This window comes from Theropithecus gelada, chromosome 10, assembly GCF_003255815.1.
Source record: "Theropithecus gelada isolate Dixy chromosome 10, Tgel_1.0, whole genome shotgun sequence".
Lineage (NCBI taxonomy): Eukaryota > Metazoa > Chordata > Mammalia > Primates > Cercopithecidae > Theropithecus > Theropithecus gelada.
Genome location: NC_037678.1, coordinates 90,931,850 through 90,948,117, shown reverse-complemented (window position 1 = coordinate 90,948,117; position 16,268 = coordinate 90,931,850). Strand labels below are relative to the sequence as shown.

The following is a 16,268-nucleotide window of genomic DNA, read 5'->3' as shown; positions in this document are numbered from 1 at the left end:
CTCTACCGACGGCCTCCTGGGTCCCCTGGCTGCATATACGAATCAAAGAACGTTGTTCTTAGATCCATCGTCTAGATCAAAAGCTGAGAAAACTGATCAAACAACATGTCCACTGCTCAAGCCTGGACTTCCTTCTAAGCCATTGCCATGGGAAGGGGGCTGCCCTCCCCACCACTGGAACATTGGAGCCCCATGGCCTGGAGTCAATCCCCAGTTCCACCATTCATGAGCTGCATGCCCTGGGAAAGCTGCTTAATTTCTCTGTGCCTCAGTTTCCTCACCTCTAACATGGAGAACATAATACTTCTGTCGCAGGAGGGAAACGCATTTAACCTTTCTGAGCCTTAATTATCCATCTGCAAAATGGACGTGAGAACAGGCACGTGTCGGGACACTCTGATCTCCATGCAGGGGCTTGGAAAGCTGCTTTCACTTGTTGCTGTGGTCTAATGTTTCCCAGTTCATACTTTGGGAGATACCAGGCTCCTTAGAGGTGGGGGCCATGTCTTATTTATCCCTCCCTGTCTCCACTCTGCATCACTTGTTTACAAAGCTCTTCATAATGCTTCTTCATTTGATTGAACCTGAGGTGTTTACACATACACTGGCTAACCACAATATAAAAAGTTTGTTTCCTTGGACTAATTCCTGTTCCAAGCCTTACTTTACTGATTTATAAAATAGGGAGGATTGTACGTTCTTGGATGGATTTTAATCCACACTCTAGAGAGTATGGGGAAGGCCCCAGACACCTCTTGCCATACAGTAGGCCCCAGCCAATGCCAGTTCTCCTCCTCTTAATGGCCTGAGAGCAAAACAACTGAACTGCTGTATTTGTACTTGACATATTTCCATGTGCCATGTTTCTTTTATCCCACTCTTCCTTGTAAGCAACTTAGTAGGACGGAAGACTTCCTAATTACTTGATTGACTACTGTTTCACTTTGTTTTGTTTTCTGGAACTTCCAGGAAAACTTCTGATGCACTCAGCACCCACTTCTGGTTCCATTTGCGACTGAAAAATAAACTGGGTGACCAGTGGCCTGTTAACCTGGTGGCTGGGCTTATAGCAGAGCAGCAATAAACATCAGGGGGCCTTTCTGCTCAGCTCCCATCTTGATGCACGTGGACAGATTCAGAATTGGCGTGACTACAGTACATGGATAGGCTGAACCACAGCCAACCTAAGTCAGGCACTGGCTAGCGTCTTGCCCCTACCTTTAAGATTATTATTTTGAGGACAATCGCTGTTATTTGTGATAGAGTCCTATTCCTTCTATGGAGCAGCTGTGGGCCTTTGTTCCACTCGCACTGGTCATGTGACTCTGTCTAACCCCAGGGCATGGAGCCATACCTGTTTACTCAGGACAGGTAGGTATGGAGCCTTTTCCCCTGGAGTGCCTGATTAGACCTCAGTGCTCAAGCTAGCAGGTACTGTCTAGGGACTTTTCATCAGGCAACATCAAGCCTTCTGTTGTTTCCTGGAACTTCAAGCTCATCAGAAGTGGTTGCATTCTGGGGAACCAGACAATGTCCCTGCTGTCTAGGGATGGATGCTTCAGGTCACCCAGGAGCTCCTTCCTCTTTCACTATATAAATCATAGATCTTGGACCTTGAGAAACTTTAGGCTGGACCTTAAGAAGCTTTTCCTCATTCTAAAGATGAAGAAGCCAAAACCCTGAAGGGCAAGTGACATATTCAAGGTCGTAGAGCTGGTCAGTGGTGGCTCTGTGACAGAATGACCCACCACCATTGAGCTATCATGGAAATCAACAAGTTGTTGCTAATGACATCCTCACCCATCCAGACTCTCCCTCCTTTAACCACTGAACCAGTTTCCATCACCACCTTCCCCCAAAAGACAAAGAGAGAGAGGCCCTCGGCACTCAGTTGATTTCAAGACACTCAGAGTAGCACGGTGATTCTGTTGCTGCCCAGTGAGTACGGTTTCTCTATGTCGTGTTATTAGAGGGATCACAGTAGAAAACAAAAGTCTCTGCCCATGTGTTATAGTGCAGGAAACCCCTTTCCTTCCCCTTTCATGCTGTGTCTCCATGCCAACGCCATCACTGAATCAAGTACATATGAATACATTCACAGAGGAGCTTTTTACTTCCTTTCCAATACTCTTTTAAAATAAATAAATAAATAAATAAAGGCCAGTTGTTTTTATAAGGAATGACATAGTCCAACTCTTTAGTCATGCTGAGCCCTTTCTAGTTTGAACAAATTCCTCTCTGAGCTGACTCAGTCTATGTACTATATAGCCTATCTACTATAGGAAGGGAGACAAGAAGATTCAATTCTTGCCATTTTTGGTATAGAAAGGTCAGATTCATTTGCCAGCAGAGTAAAGAGTGGAATCAAATTTTCAGGTGGCAGGCTTTTGGTGAGGGTTCACAAACTGGGACATGTATAACAAATGGCACAGGCAGCAGGGCGTAAGGTCAGAGTGATATCAAAAAAAGGGGCTGTACTCAGCCAGGTACCTAGGATGAGATGAGCCTGGATTATCTGACAAACAGGAGGAAAGTCTGAGGCCCAAGTGCCATGAGGGTAGTGGGGAGGAGGGGATGAACTTGGAAAGATAGTCGGGGCCAGACTGTGCAGTCTTGATCCTCATGTATGTTTCTAAAGTATCACATGGACTATGAATGTGAGGGTGAGATCCATCAGTGAGCTCTTGCCATGGGCAGTGGCCTGATCAAGGGCCATGCCTGTGGAGATGGAGAGGAGATAGGATGGAGACCCAGGTTGAAAGTGGCCAGACCTCGCTGATGGGTGGGGTTACAGAGAGAGAAATCAAGGTTGAGTTCTAGGATTCCAGCATGTGCAGCTCAATGCATGGTGGTGACAATTATTGACATGGCACAGCTAAGAGATGAACAGGTTTGCAAGGAGAATGAAATAATCTTGTCTTTTAAAACCTCATAGCTCCATTTCAAACTGCATTCAGACTCCATGTAAACCCAAGAAGTGTTGTATGGGTTGCCATGGGAGACACAAATTTATATGTGTGTGTGTGTATACATATATACACACATACATGTATATGTCACGTACATACAAATGTACATTTATTTATTCAGAATCACACTTTAAATAGCTGTGCTAATATGTTAAAAATTAGTGTCTATTGTATTTTACGAAAGAGTTGGAGTACCATAAATATATATATTGTGTGTGTAATGCGTGCACTGAGATCTGAGCAAGGGGATACAAGTATCCTCCAGGGTTGGCCCTCTATAAAGAAGAGTAATGGGTCTTGCCCCAAACTAACTCTGAAAAACCAAAGGCACGAAGTCAAATGAATTCTCTCCTGGGCTTGTGTCCAGGAGAGAATGAGAGGCCCACAAACAGTCAAACTACTGGTGCCATGAAAGCTTCCGATGCTAAAAAGCATTACGCTAACTGCCAAAAATACCCCTCTGCCTAATTTCTGTGGTCCACAGTACAGAGGAAAAGACAGCTGGAACAAGTTCAATAAGGGGAAAAAATAAATCCTCAGGCTTCTACCTTGTTGCATAAAACAGCAGCAATCACAGTGCTAATGAAATAGCTGAAGAGGCAGGTTTCATGACTGCCTTTGGAATCCACTCACGGGCAAGCAGCAGGGAATCTTTCAGTATTCTCAGGATACATCATGAGAATCAGTAAAAAGCATCCAAACCAAAGTCCCAATAGTGAGGGCCACGTGTAGACCTCATTTTCCTACATGCTTGGTGATTTCCAAGTAAAAGGACATGTCATCAAAAAATCTATTTGCAAATAGCTTCTGGGATTCTTGGGAGAAATGGTGAAGCATCTTAGGAAATAAGGATGGGTTAAGGGCACCAAAGGTAAAGAGACGGGAAGGTAAAGAGATGGGAAAATGGGCACCAACCTGTGTCCCCAGCTTATGGTGAGTGGGAGGTTTGATGGCTGACAGTTTATTACAAATGTTCCCTAAACCAGCACTTGGAGATCTGGTTCCAAATTCCTCAATAAGTTGTTCAAACTGAAAGGGCAAGTTATCTTTGGGACCCTTGAGTTTCTTTAAACTGTGAGAACAAAGAAGCACCAGAAATGGGAACAGCTTGGGAGAATTTTCAGGAGCCTTTAAAGAGGACAAAAAAGGATTTAGAATATCGGGGAAACAAAGGGGTCTTAAAGAGCTTGGACTCCTGGGCCCTTACTAGGTGGCATCTTGGAGCTGGGGACAAACAGGACTGCTTACTTTCTAGTAGCTGCCTCTCAGGCTGAATGGGGTTAGAAAACCAGAGCCACATTTACAAACCTCACTCCAGCCACCCTTAGTTGGTGACATGTTTGGGTACCTTTCATATGTGGGACGCTGAATTTGGCTGCTGAAATAATATCTCAGTAGATAGAGACCAATCCTTCAGGGAAAGAATTTAATTCAATAAAAGTTGGAGAACATTGTGATCCTCAGTAATGATGATGTTTGTTTAGACGCTCTGTCTTTGTGCAAACGTTCAGGAAGGGCTCTGAGTCACTGTTAAACTGTGAAATGCACATGTTTTTGCAGGGCAGGGTCTCTGCTGTCCCTGGATCTTTGCAATGCCCAAGCTATCTGGACCTCTTGGAGAGAAAAGGCATGCCACTGGCATAAGAGAGTTGTGTGTTCTTACTTCAACTTGCTCTCTCTTGCCTCATGAGCAGGGGTTTCCTGAGTATTTAGCTTAGTCCACGTCTCTTAAGGAAGGTCTGGCCCCCTAAAGTTCATCTTGTTATACTTAGGACTGATGAAACCCCCAGACCCTTATGAAACCACAGCTAAATCACTCACTTACCAGCTTAGTGGACAGACCCTATACTCAGCCACCAAGATCTTAAGCACACTTCATTCATTCATTTACCCTCACACTACATATTCAGTGAGTACTTCTTCCATACAAGGTGCCATGCTGGGTATGATGGGGACATAAAGATAACTAAGGCATGGTCCCAGGTCTCCAACATCATTCTGGGAAGAGGGGAAGGACACATTACAGGAGAGCAACAAAGGAAAGCAGGAATTTAGAGTAGAGGGAGATCTGTGCTAGTGTAAAGTCCCACTCTTCCTTATAGGACATAAAAGAAAGCTTCAAGGAGGCAGTGACCTCTAGCTGGACTTTGTAGTTGGATTTCGGGGAGACCAAAGGTTTTGGGGCCTACGCAGGAACTGGGAATAGGAAGGCCCTCGGATTTCTTGGTGGGTGATGAATAATCAATTTTTGCTAGACCATGATACATGGGGTTTATGAGAAGAGAAAAGCAAGACTGCAAAAATAGTTGTCACATGGATTATGGGGTTACTGAAATAACAATAACGACAATGGCCAACAATTACTGAGTCCTTACTAAATGCCCTGCTGTGCTCAAAGCATTTGGCATGGATTGATTAATTCTCATGCAGAGAGCCCTGTGAAGTAGATACTGTCATTATCCTCATTTTATAGAAAAACCAAGATACAGAGAAGGAAAATAACTTATACTCTTACTTTAGGTAGTATGTACCTAAAAAGCGGCGAGGCTAGGGTTTGAACCCAGGAGGTCTAACTCTAAAAACCCACTCTCCTCACTATGCCGTGTGAACCCTCTGATAGTGGGGGAGAAGGAGGAAAGGTAGTTCCGAGCAAAGTTGCGACCTGGATGTTGCTCTCAAGAGGTTGATCTGGTGTTGGTAGAGCTAAATTTTGATTGAAAGAGAATAGACTGAATCCAAGCAGGTCAATTAGTCAAAAAGTGACCATAGTCTGATCCAGCATAGAAGAGATGAAGATAATATGAGAGCTAACATTTCCTTGTGCTTATTGCGAGCGGGGCACTGGATTAAACATGTTACACACTTTATTGTCTTTATCTCTGTGAGGTAGATGCTAGCCTCATCCATATACACAGATGGAGACATTGAGGTCCAGAATATTAGGGATCACACAGGCAGTAAATGGCATAGCCAGGGCTTGCACTCTTGACCTCCACACTAATCCTGGGAAGTAGTGGGAGGGCCAACAGGACTTGTGAAGTCCAAAATCAGAGCCAGCATTGGCGGAAATGCACTGAAGAGAACAAGTGTGCTTTGGGACCAGTCAAGATGCTTGCTCTTCATGGCTCAGCGGGTAGGAAGGGAAACATGCAGGCTGAATAGAAAGAAAAGCTGTCGGGGAGAGGGGCAACAGGGTGACACAGGATACTTGCGGAGGGCGTGACCATTCCAGGTGGAATGTCGAAGCTGGGTAGCTGGATGAGAGGCAGGGCATCCTCTCCCACTCCCCTACCTCCAAGTTGATTCAGAAGAACTGCAGAAACTCAAGGAGAATCTGCCAGAGCCACCTGCCTCAGGAGACTCCCAGAGGACCCTCATGCGGCATCCGAATCTTCACTGCACAGCCGTGCCTGTGGGATGTGGGGTTGGGGAGAAGACTTAGGGGGAGTGTGCAGGCCAAGAGCTTCAGCTGAAGCCCAGAGGTGGGCACAGGTGCAAGTCTACCCCTCTTTTCGTGGCCCAGCTGGGTGGGACCTGGTGTGTGTTGTCACAGGCACTGTTGGTGCCCATCCTCATCCTCGGCCACTCACTTTCTGAGTATGCTAACCCCACGACGTCCATTTGTGCAAGGGCTTTGGTGGGGCCGACTGGAAATGCTATGAGTCTGGGACCCGCAAGTAGCCCTGGATGGGAGCTGGTGGATAAATGCCCCTCCTCCCCTGCCCTGCCTGGGATCATCAGCTGTGGATGTTCTCCATGACCTGCCAGTTCCCCAGTAGGATGAAGCTCCAGCCTCCTTCTCCCCAGCGGTCGCTGGCTCTCCCACAGACCCTCGGGGCTGCCTTTCTTCTCTGCCTCACGCCCCATAGTGGGCTTCCTGGGACCACCCTCCAAACGAAGTCCCTGCCCTGGCCTCCTTGTCTGAGGGTTGGCTTCCGGGGGAGTCAGCCTGAGACAGCTGTCTTGGCTCCCATAGCTCTTCTGGTGTGGGTCCTCAGGAGGAAGTGACTCTCAAGACACTGACTACAGAACATACTGCATATCCAGGTTCCTGGGACAGGGCAGCTTCTCTGCTGTAAGATCAGGATTCTTGTTAAGCTTCAAACCCCTATCTGGAGTCTCTACTATATAAGGGGGGCTGGCTCAAGAGAGAAAGAGGAAGGATGGTATAAAAACAAAGCTCCCACTTTGTTTATGCTGAAGTCTCAAGTCATGATAAGCAGCAGGTCTTGTTCTGCAGTTTTCCCAGGTACAAAATTGTCAGAAAACTATTGACAAAGAGACAAAACCATTGAACACCAACATGGAGTCTGTCCTGATAAATTAGAGCAATTGGTTGGCTATTTTATCCAGATCGATTTGCTGAATATTTGCTAAGACTAGTTCTTTAAGTTATGACATATGATCATTCCAAATAGTAGTACCTCATTATTTACTTAGCTTTTGTACTTATGTTTTTCAGAGGAAAAAAATACTCCTGTAAATTGTAGATATAGTCAACACATAACTGTGTTATGCAGATCTGTGACTGCTGCAACGTCAGCCTAGAAGAATAAATAAATAAAGCTTATTTACTGTAAAAATAAATATATAAAAAGGAAATACATGAAGTGGGGGACAGGTGGATCGAGTAATAAACAAATAAGATGAAGAGGAGCATACAGCAGGCTGCATGTATCTAATCTCCACATGTAAACATTTGGTATCTAAGCAATGTGCATAAGTTCTCTATTGCAGGGCAGGGATGAGCTAAAACACAAAATTATGTCTCCCCTACCACCATTTGGCGCCACCATAAAATCAAATTGGAAACTGTCTACTTCAAAGCTCATTCCCCAAACATCTTTCTATCTTGCCCAGGCTCAAGACATTAACCAAACTGGTTGCAAATCAACCAGGATTGTTGATGTCCTGATTCTGTATGTCCTGAAGTCTTCGTGGGTTTTGCATAATAATATGGTAGGTGACATCTACGGAGGCTGTGCCTCAGAAGCAGCTCCATTTCAGTGCATGTCATTTAATTTGGACCCCAGAAGTTCCAGGAGAGGAGCAGGGAAGTGAGCCAGGGCAGGAAGAGCAGCTAATAAAGGCGTGTTACCAAGTGGGGCACTGGGGCAGGCAGGGAGGGCTTATTCCTTTGGGGGTACTTTGGGGGGCAGGCTAGAACATGCGTTTCCATTAGCCCAGCTGAAGCAAGAGGGAACAGGCATTTATCCACCACCAATCCCCTGTCTGTCTGAGGCCTTCTACTGGGGGATGCTGATTTCTTGGCACTTCTTGCCTGTCTGGTATTAAGGTAGAATAGGATACGGGGGTCCAGAAAATGCCCAGAGTTGCAGGGCTGGAGCTTGAAAGTTGGGTGGGCATGCACAGGTAGCAAGAACTAAGAGGGGGGACAGGTAGGGTACGGTCTACTAAGTGCCAGACACTCTGCCAAGAGCTTCATCCATCTGTTTTCAGGTGTTCCTCAAGGCAGCCTGATGAGGTGGGTGCTGTGTTTATCTCCAGTGACAGATGAGGAAACTGAGGCTCAGGAAGGCAAAACAGCTTTCCCATGGCTACACGTTAAAGTGGAAAATTCAGGACTACAACTCATGGGTTTCACTGCAAGGGCATATGCTCTAAACCGTCATGCTTTATATCCAGCTCAGGTCCTAGGGTATCAACCCACCAGCAAGCCGTGGGGCCTGTGGGGCTGAATGATTAGACCCGGGCCTTCTGAATTAAGTCTCATGACCAAGGGGATGAGGCAGTGATTTAAATCACTGATGTATGGAAACATAATTTACTCTCTTTGTGCTAATCCTCTCTGGACACCAGTTTTAGCTTTGTGTTGACACTGACAAATTAAGGACATGCTCAGCACTTTTCCAAGAGTAAACAGCAAATTCCACAAGCTATTCTAATGATTTTTCTCTTCCAGAATAAAATCCCTTAACTAAATACGTCTGCCCTAAAAGTGAGTTGTTGCTGGGACCTTTCTGACCAGATCATGTAGGTCCCCTGAAATTTTAAACCCCCCTGGTTTAAATGTACTCCTATTTTATTTTTAATGCTATGGTAAATGAATTTGTTTTCTCAATTTCTTTTGAAGATAGTTTGTTTTTAGTGTACAGAAATGCTACCGATTTTTGTATGTTGATTTTGTACCCTGCAACTTTATACTGAATTTGTTCATCAGTTCTGTCTATTGGCAGCATTTTTAAGGGTTTCCACATACAAGATCATGTCATTAGTAGACAATTTCACTTCCCTTTCCTATTTTATAGTTAATAATAAAATGTTTTTCAAAACTGCTAAAAGAGATTTTAAATGTTTTCATCACAAGTAAATAAGAATGTGAGGTGATAAATATATTAATTAGCCTGATTTGCTTATTCTACAATGTAACTGCAACATCACATTATACCCCCAAAATATATATGATTATTGCTTTTCAGTAAAAAACAAAAACAAACAAACAAACAAACAAACAAACAAAAAACACTGCAGGAGCAGCCTCTCCTGGAGCCCTGGGCACGGCGGGAATACCAGTTGCAGAGAGGCCTCCTGAGCCACCCCGTCCTGTTGCTCACAAGGAGGGCAGCTGCATCTGAAAGGATTGGGCTCTGGCCCTGTGACAGGAGGTGCTTTGTGGTGGGGCTGGCAACCACAGCTGAGCTGCCTTTGGTGGCGTTTGCGGGGGAAGAGACGGTGAAGATCGAAAACCGAAACACTGACTGAGCACCTACCATGCGTTCCCACTTTACTGATGTGGATATTGAGGTCAGGAGAAGTTCTGGGACTTGTTCCAAAGCAGGAAGCTGGTTGGTCATATACATGTTTTTCTGACTTTTAACTTGGGTGTCCTTCCTCCTTACCAGAACATCTCATCCTGCCCTCGTTTTGGTAAGCCCACTGGCCTGGCAGTGCCTTCTATACATCCTGCTTATTTGGATGGCTAAAGCCAGGCCAGCCCTTGAGAGGACTGAGTAAAGCAGCAGTGTCTCTTTGCTGACAACCTTTTCTCCAGCCACCTCTGCTTCTTGATTTCAAGTTGATGACATAAACGAGGAAGGGAAGATGCTGAATTAGAATTCATTGCTAGGCCTTCTAGGGTGATTCCTAGCCACATGTGGCTACCTACACTTACGTTAATTAAAAAAAAAAAAGTTAGCTCCTCATTCACACTAGCCACATTTCAAGTGCTCAACAGCTCCTATGGCCAGTGGCTACCATGTTAAAAGCACAGATCTAGACTATTGGACAGCTGGGGAAGGTCTGATAGACAATGATGGAAAAGTTGAGTCTTAGGGCCAAAAAAGTGAAAAGACATCCTTGAAAGACCAAAAAAAAATATCCCTGGGAGTGAGGTGGAAAGTGAGCTTAAATATACAAAATGCTGGAGGAGATGGCGGCTGGGGATGGGGCCTTCTGCACCTCCTGCTGGGACCCTGGTCTTCTATCCCCTAAGAACTGGCTATTGCATCATTATTCTCTGGCTCTGAACAAAAGCAATCTGGGCCCGGGAAAGTGCATCCAGGGAAATCATTCTTTCAGCTATTAAAATTAAACAGCAGAAATAACTGGAAGGACTTCAGACCCCAGGAAACGACATCCATTTGGTGAGGCTCCTTCCAGAAAGAAGAGCTTCCTGCCCCTCTCCTCCCCTAGGCCTGAAAGAGGAGCAGTTGGCTGGGAGGAAGAGACCCCTTTCCACTTGGAACCTGGACTCTCCAAGGAGGTGTCCCAGCCTCAGGCTCCTTCAAGAACACATCCACATCAGTCTCCACCCTTGCTGAGGAGGGGAGGGTGGAGTTGTGGACCTGAGACTCCTCTCCCTCCAGGCCTCCTAAGGAAACCTGTGTGATTCAGTCACGCTGATTGGTTAAGACCTGAACCAGGGGGAGTCAACCCATAGGGGACAGTCACCCCATGGCCAGGCAGAAAAAGTATGAGCTGGGCCAATAATTAGAGACTTCTGGGGACTATAAATTAGGAAACTGACCAGTGCAGGGAGGTACTGAAGAAGCAGGGCAGGTGCACAAAAGATGACACCAGCTAGAGCCAGGGCCAGAGTGGAGGCAGAGATACACTTCTTTTGAGAGAACAGGGATTGTGTGGGGAGGGAGGGAGGCAAGGAGGGAAGGAGGGAAGGAGGGAAGGAGAGCATGGTCCAGGTCACCAAGGTACTCTGCTGGGCTAGGAATACCACAAAATCCAGAAATAGACAATGGACCTGAAAACCACAAAGCCAGAGGGAGGAGAAGATGTGACTAGCCTCCCTCCTTCCCTAGTACTCCAATCACTTTCATCACTTCTGTACCAAAGGCCGCCCTCCAATGCTAATCAGCTTCCTCTGCAGTTTTGGGGAGCAAGGAGGTCACCATGGGATTATGAGACAGAAAGCACATTCTTAAGTTTAAAAGCTGATCTAGGAATAAGAGAGAATTTGGATGTAAGTTCATAAATGAGATTCCCCAATTCCCAGACCAGATAAAACTCCCTGGGTCCAGGGGCGGAAGAAAGAAGTGTGGACAAGTGTTGAGGTGGGGGACAGGGGAGACCACCAATCTTGAGATCATGCCCTGGACACCCTCACCATGGGGACACCAAAAGGAGTGATGTTAACGGTCCTCTTCCTCATTGTTGGAGAATCTCCACTTGTAGGGAGTGCCAGCTTGAGGGCTCAGCTCAGCACAAGAATCCTGCTTGGATTCTTGGATTCCGGAATGACCTGCGCTGTATAGAGCCTATCTCCTTTAATACACACGAGCCCCTAATGGGCACTGGACACAGGAGTGTGAAGATGGAGATGTGCACAAGGGAGTCCCTACCACTAAACAGAAGGGGCCTAAGGCAGATGACCAGGGACCTCCCACGTGGCCAGAACATCCCTTTTGCTGCTCTGAGCAGCCTGAGGAGGTCCAGATGGCAGCAACCCCAACAGCTCAGTGGAGGGAAATGTCCCTTCTGCCTGAATTCCCAAGTTTCCTATGGGACATCTCGGGGCATGCCTAGGATTTAGAAACTGAAGATGCACATCAAAAATATTCTCCTTGATATGTCTTTCCCCAGCACATCTATGACAGGTCTGGGTTGCTGGACTAATTAGCAGCCCTCCTACCAAACAGACTCACTTAACAAGAGCTTGCCTTGGTATGGGATACAGAATCATTTTCAAATGTGTGACACCTTCTACTCTCATACACACAGGCATGTAGAAATATCTGCCTGCCAGAAGAGAGGAACGACATTAAAAATCGGAAAGCAAGGCTCAAAGCTTAGGAAGAAGACTTCAGAAAGCTGGCAGGGCATGCAGAGAGTATTTATTCCTGCTGTGGAGTTTGATCTCTTAAAAGATAGACAGCCACCCACACCAACTTCAAGAAAGAATTCCAAATATTGATTATTTAAAACCTCTTACTGGAAGGGAAATGTGTAGCTTGGCTTATCATCTCCAAGATTCAGCTATTTGTGTCATGGGGATAATGAGCAAAATTTCACAAGATCTTGATAAATCACAAACAAACTACAATTCTAGAAAATCATTCACAGCCTTCTTCCTTTACTTGGGGCAGGCTCGATGAATCTATAGGACGCAAATTTCCTCACAGACAGGAAATCCTGCTTTTAGTGTTTCAATGTTATAAGAGATCAGATATAAAGCGAGTTCTAAGACAAGTGTTTTCTTGGGGTTATCTTTTGTTGAAAAAGTTGTCAAGATCATGAATTTCCCCGCTACATGACAAACAGCCAGAAGGAACAGAAACCTTTTTAAAAAGTGCACTCTCAGGCTCAGGATTTTTGAAATACACAAAACATGAAAGATCCAAGGGAACATTCAGAAAGTTGAACGATTCAGCTGTTCGATTCTACAAAACACACACAAAACAGGGAAGTATCTATGAGAAAAAAAAAAAAAAGAATGCAAGCTTTGTCATTCAAGGTTTAAAAGAGTGTATCAAGGGATCAGAACCATCTGTGTCCCCAGAGCTCTACCCAAACTGAGGCTGAAGGCTGCAAGCCTCAGGAGCAAAGCAAACTCATGGGACCAAGTGAAAAGGGGCCAAGTGAAAAGGGGCAGGTTGAGTGTAGGTGCCAATGCTGAGTGTGATCAGGTTTCAGATCAAACTGGAGCAGCAAGGACTAGGCCCTCTGCTCCGGATCCATGACTAAGAGCAGTGAACCCCAGGAAAAGGCAGCCCTATGGCTTTCTCTCAGGGAAAGCCTGGGGTGGCAGGATACCCCACGGGGACCCTCCAGCAGAAGGCCATCACTCCCCTGCCTGGATAAGGCAGTCCCAGCTCTTCATGAGCCTAGAAACAGTCTCCTGGGGATGTTCTGTCCTCCACATTCCCTCCTGGATATTCCCCAGGGCCCCTGGGACTCTGGGATCACCTGCCCAAACGGCCCTGAGCCTTTTTCTATGTCCTGCCTGGGTCTTTATCAACTGACTGTAGGGCAGATGACTCTGGGTCACTTCTGGTGAAGCCTGAGCTAATGCAGCACTAACCCTAGGCAAGGAGGGACGATGAGGTCAAGAATCTCCCACCACTCCAACGCAGCAGCTAAATCACGTGTGGTGCCTCCCATGTGAGATCCCGCTGGTCTCTCCACGCTACATTCACTCACTCTCCACCACCCACACCCTTGGTTTGTGCTCTCTCTAGACTCCCTGACTCTCACCTCTCTGTGTCTCTGACCATGAGGTTTCCCATTCCTGTGTGGAGTCCCTTTTCTCCATGCTCCTTTGGAATCTGCCTGCCCACTCTTCAAGAACAGCACCACCCGACCTTGCTGACACTGAGGTGCCTCCTCTAAGCTCCCACAGCACAGCAGGCTGTATAGACCCTCGTTAGCATTTAGTGCATGGCAGGTGCCGATCATAAGTGGTTCTCTTCACAAGACAGCAGGTTCCTTCAGAGCGAGGCCATGTCCTGAGCATCTAGAAGGACTCAGCCCAGCACTACTCTGCAGGGGCTCGAGAAATGCTTTCTAGATGGCCAAGTGCAGGAAGTCTGTATTTCACTTCTTGCAGCTTTGACCCGTGCATTCATTTGTTTCCTGCTGGCCAGTCAAATGCCAGATGTTACTCTTCCAGCAGTCCTCACATCCAGTGATGTTTGTTTAACAGTTTCTGAGTATCCTAAATGTGCCGCACAACATGGAAGGTAAAGGGGATAGAAGGAATAATTTACTCTTGCCCTGAACAAAAAGTGACTGTGCAACTCCAGGCATTCAATGACTGGACACAGTACGAAGGGGCTTCTTTCTTGGGGCTTACATTCTGGTGGTGGGGGCTTATGTTCTAGTGGATAGGATAACAAGATTTGGTCTTGGGCCTTGGGGATGGCACCAGCAGGTCCACCCTAACATTTGTCTCTGCCTTGCTGCTCTGCCCACTTGGCCTCACACTGGACTACAGTCATGTATGTTGTGTGTTGAAGCTTGCCCCACTTGGGTCTCTTCCCTCCAAGAGGTGGAGCCAGGGAGGAGACGTGCACAGGCCTTGGCAGCAGGCTCACGGCTATTTGGGTGGAGAATTCTGGGCTTCTGTGTGCTTGGAACATAATCTTGAAGGGGTGGGCACTGGTCTTGGTCCATGAACTCCTTGCCCTGTGGATTCTAAAGTGTAGAGCCCAGGACAGGGGCTAACAGTGGCACTGGATTCCAGTGATTACAAAGTGCTAGCCTGTAGGCTCATGCCCACTCTTAGGGAAGTGTTTAAGGAGGATAGTATGCATTTGTGCCCAAGTTGCCTTTATGCCAGCCTGGAAATGTACTACCACAGACAGCAGAAACCTTCCTGGGTATCCTGGGCTCATGAAGAGCAAGAAAAATGAACCTCCTCCACCTCCAGTTGATGACTCAGTGAGTCCAGAGGGGAGAGGGAGGTGGGGAGAAAGAGCCATGCAGCTACAGGCGACAACATCTCTTCAGGAGGCCGAAAGCACGCAGTGTTTGGGTCCAGAGTGGAAATCTCATATCTCAGATGTCAAAGCATTAGGATGCTAATGTCTGCCAGAGATTTCTGGATCCAACTCAGTCCTGGGGCTCCTCAGCCTTGTGACAGGGTAGCCTCCTTGGTGCCGAAGGTGACATCCATATTAATGGCTCAGTGCACGCAACTTCCCTGAAAGGCAGGGAGGGCTGGGTGGTTGCAAAGGCTCTCCTTACTCATTTGGTACTTTTAGAGAATGTCCTTGTAGAAAAGAGACTTTTCATACTCCCTTTTTGGGGAGTGGGAGACCAGTTGAAGAGTTGATTGATTTTACCCAGAAAAGGAGTCAAGATGGAGGTGGCCTGTGAGTCTTAAGAGGTCAAGTGTCCTCCCGGAAGTGACACCTAAAGCAAGGCCAGCAGAAGAGGGCTTCAAGCCCATGTCTTCTCTGACTCCAGAGCCCAGGCTGTGCCTGCTGACCTGCTCCAGCTGTGGGTTGAAAGCAAGGTCTCTGACCCCTCCGTTGAATCACAGTGGGCTGTGACTGTAATGGTGGAAATCACACCGTGGGACTTCAAGGTTCAGTCACCCTCCCTTTCTGAGCTCTCTGGACTGCCTGAGGCTGCCACACTGTAGAGGTCACTGTAGGTGTTCTTCTCAATAGCCACAGCTGAGCCAGTCCCTCAGCCATCCCACTCCACATACCAGGCATGGGAGAGAGAAACCCTTTAGGACCAGTGGCCCAGCCACGGCCACGGGAGTCGGTCCATCTGAGGCCCTGGATTCCGTGGAGCAGCATTCCCACCCTGCTTCTTCTAAGCACTCACCACAAACAACCCAAAGCAAAATGACACAGTGACTGGGCATGCCGCTACACGTGGGGAGTTTGCGCCACAGCAATAAATAACTAGAATGGAATTCAGGGGAGAGGGAATTCTGGGGGAGAGGGAACGTCACAGAGATGGGGGAGCAGTAATGTACCTAGTCCAGAACTTGGCTCAGAGATTTCTTGTTGGACAGCTGTCCACTCCTTAGACATTGTCACATGCATGCCTTCCCCCAAACCCTCCAAATGGGGACAAGGGGACCACAGACTTTAGAGCCACTGGCTCTGTGGCAGAAGATGCTAGGGCAGTGGTGGACAGTAAGAGGCCAGATGGGAAGAGAACAAGCTTTTCTTGTTCGCCTTCTATGTGTCAGACATGGTGCCAGTTGACATTACATAGAATCCACTCAGTGGGCAAATGTTCTGTCCCTACCACATGCCAAGAAGGGGTCTGGGAATGAAGTCGTGTACAAAACCAAGTCCCTGTTCTCAGGGGCTTACGTGTGAGTGAGGGTGAAAAGTTGAAAAGCAAATAACTATGCAATGGCAG

General features: G+C 46.9%; 1 protein-coding gene across 1 annotated transcript in view; it reads right to left on the bottom strand.

Annotated features, from left to right (window-relative positions):
- Window positions 1-16,268, bottom strand: part of SLC24A3 (solute carrier family 24 member 3) — a 498,945-nt gene that overhangs the window by 186,942 nt on the left and 295,735 nt on the right. The gene's annotated exons all lie outside the window — the stretch shown is intronic.